Below are 3,567 nucleotides of genomic sequence, written 5' to 3' on the forward strand. Positions count from 1 at the left end.
AAGAATTGTTTTACTAAAGCTTACAGCTCAGGACAGAGTCCAGGTACAAAATCTTGGCAGGTGCAAAAATGTATAGCATGAAGGATCGACACATATAGTCTTCACGTGTAGCAGTTGCATGAATCTTGGGTGAAGACATTTATGAATGGACTCCAATGAAATTGTCCTGTGTACTTGGCACTGGAAACACATGTATGGGTTATCTTCACTAGCAGCTATATCAAGCCATATAATAATAAGATTGCCTTCTTTTTAAAGACATGGCAACACCAGCCGTATCACCACTGTCCCACTAAGATCAAACTAATGACTAAATTATTGCACAACTTTATTAACTTTATAATCCATTGCACTATCCTATTTAATTTGCATTTTTGCATGAATATGTAGATTCATAAACAACAGATCCTGGATAATTTTCAAGATCAAACTTGCATCCATCTTCGGTGACACACCCTGTCGTATAAAAAACCCTGGTAATATCACCTGCAACAAAGAAAAACCAAAAGATTCAAAAAAGCATTGTTGGTAAAAGAACACATTCCTTTGTAGTTCTCCATTGCTGGGGATGCTATGTATTGTATATAATTCTGGATTTCAACTATTATCAATATTATTCACTTATAGTGTATAGTACTATCATATTCATATTGCATAGAAGACACTAAACTATTTTTGCCCTGATGCCTTCTCCAACAAAATAAACGGAAACACACCCTGATACAAGTCATTATGTGATAATATATTGGTGTGAGAAAAAAATAAGTTTTGCAAGAGCCATTGACACCATTTTTAAAATCTATTTGCAAAAACACAAATGTTCTCATCAGATTCTGTGTACAGAAAGATTTTACTGAGTATCTTCCCTGGTTTCTAACATTTTTGCATTTATGAAGCTCTGACATATTCCACATTACTGTATAAAGAACATTTAAGTCTAATTCTCATTTAAGTTAAAACTCAGTTCTAAGAGATGCAAATTTATACAGCTTTATATTTATGATTGCATTTATTTGTGTGTATGGATATTACCATTACCTGGGCGTCTTCCTTTGCCTTCATATTCCATGCACTGATATTCATTGCCCGTGCAGTTTTGGATTTTTTTTTCTGTGCACTTAATGCCCTCCATTGAAAAGCAGCTTTCACATTGACGACCATTCTCTGTTTGATTTTTTTTTGGCACTTCACATTGCAAGAGAAGTATTTAAACGGGAAGGAAGAAAAACAACATAGTCAACAATATATTATAGTAAAACCTTCATAAGGACACCTGGGATAAACATAAAATAATTTGCTGTCATTTTTGTTAAAAAGTTGATTTTTTTTATATTTTAGCAGGTAACAATATATATAAACTGTAATGACCTGTTTTCATAAACTGACACTTCATGCTTACTTTTGATCGCTTTTGTATTACAATAATCCTCTGTACAGCATTCTGTGTACATCTCATAATGATATGTATCAGAAGTAAAAGTTAAAAAATTATCACACATAATGGTATAATTCATGGTCAAACATCTCTTTCCAACTGCAGTTTTTGTATCATTCCCTAAAGAAAGAAAAAACACAGAATGTCATTAGAATGTATAATGTTATATCTTATGGTCATGACATGTAATGTAGCTATATTTACCCTCCACATGTAGTTACCGCCATGGCCACGTGGCCATTTTACAAAGGTTCATGTATTGGACACAGGAGTCCCCCCTTCCCCCATGAGGAGTAGTGCAGTGGTCAGAAAGTTTTAAGGGAGCGCCATGAGACAAAGTGGTAGTGGAATCAGGAATGTTTTTTTCTTTCCCTGTTGGACCAAATTGTACTAGTTTTTATTTCCTTCCTGTAGGTCAATTATGTCCTTAGGTTATTTCCCTAGTTGTTAAACTCGAAGGACTGTATTTTGAACATTTTTAAATTACTATGTCATATAGTAATAATATACAATATGTAGGTCCTGGCATTGGGAGATAATGGAGGTCCTGTGGTAATATCAGATATGAAGAAGTTAAACTCCTTCAGCTTTAATCTAAAATGGATGTGTTGAAGACAAACTCTATTAGTGTTAAGACTGTCAGAAATTGGATTTTTTTAACTGTTATGGGTATAATCCAAATAAACCTCTATTATATACCCTCCCTAAAGCAGGAAACCACCCCACCAAAAAGGCAGCTCCCACTGCAACAATAATAAAAGAGTCAGAAGCCTTAAAAACTAGAGATAGAATAAAGATACTGTAAAACATTAGTATGAGTTGAAAATCATTTCCTTAAAGTGACTTAGACATATATTGTGAGTTAATTTGTAGTTTGTGCATATTTTTTATTTGTACTGATGGTATGCTGTAAATTTCCAGACTGGAGAGGGCCAAGGAGAGAGTTGGTGATCAGATGGTTGGTGAGTCTTTTATAGACGTGTCACGGAAGGTTGGGAGGGGTCTAGTGAGAGTTTATATGCAGATGTTATTTTCTTGATAGAACAATTGAGCTTGATCCTAAATAATAATTATTTTTTATTTAAAAGTATGTTTTAGGCACAACAATGAGGAACAGTTATGGAGTCCAATATTGTTCCAACATACACAAGTTCATTTATCACTAAGAATGAAGAACTCTACTTTTTGCAGTGTAGTCTTTACATTGCATTTTTTTATTTGGTAGGGCTATATTTATGATATTTCTGTGAAAATTATGACTTCTGAAGAAAACAGAATGCAGTTTTAAGACACATTGGAAATACAACATTTTTATGTGAAACCAACAGATCACAATCCCTTTCTGTTTTCCAATCTACGGGCAAGGGCTGCTCGGGCCTTGAAAGTACACTGAAAAACCAAAGCTCCGACTGGGTGTAAGTCAAAAGAGGAGGAAATTAAGGAAAATAGGATATCCCCAGAACTGATGGACAAGGTATAGGGTGCATTAATCAAGATAGGACACAGTGGGATTTATCAGAAAAAAAGGGAATAGGAACACTGGTTTTCTTGACTTTCATACTTCTTTTTAATGTTCTCTAATTTTTGTAATATAATACTCTGTATTTTTTTTTCATTTTTTTATCTTACCTACTGTGTCACGTTCAATTTGTGTTGCACAAAAATCATTTTCATTCTCACACTCTACTGTTGTATTCCAACAGTTGTCTACATCCGCGGTGACATTACAACTGTAGCAGAACTTGGCATTGCCTAAAACAAAAATTGTGTGTTAAATTATACCAGACAAGGCAAAAAATTCACAGCTATTTATCTATCTACCTAATCTCTAGTCCATTTCCTAAAACTAAATGTCAACAAATAACCCTAAACTTAAATATTATATGTGTAGATGCACAAGATAAATATAAATTCAATCACAAGTTTGAATACTTATTCAATGGTTTCATTGCAAAATAATATTGAAGAAATTAGAAATTAAAAATATGAAGGAACATATGGAATTATGTTTTAAACAAAAACAAAACTCACATGAATATTTTAAATTCTTCAACGTATCCCTCTTTTGTTGATGACAACTTCTCGGAAACTCTGAATTTTTCTAAATGAGACTCAAAGTATTCATCGGCAAT

The 3,567-nt window shown here is 33.4% G+C and overlaps 1 long non-coding RNA gene across 1 annotated transcript; it reads right to left on the reverse strand.

The window, feature by feature from the left end:
- Positions 1–3,185, reverse strand: LOC140340901 (uncharacterized). The gene is made up of 4 exons (XR_011922757.1): positions 3,065–3,185; positions 1,400–1,555; positions 1,039–1,185; positions 1–486 (listed from the first exon to the last, which is right to left on the reverse strand). It is a non-coding gene; the product is annotated as an uncharacterized lncRNA (long non-coding RNA).
- Positions 3,186–3,567: the final 382 nt, after the last annotated feature.

Source organism: Pyxicephalus adspersus, chromosome 11, assembly GCF_032062135.1.
Source record: "Pyxicephalus adspersus chromosome 11, UCB_Pads_2.0, whole genome shotgun sequence".
Classification (NCBI taxonomy): Eukaryota; Metazoa; Chordata; class Amphibia; order Anura; family Pyxicephalidae; genus Pyxicephalus; species Pyxicephalus adspersus.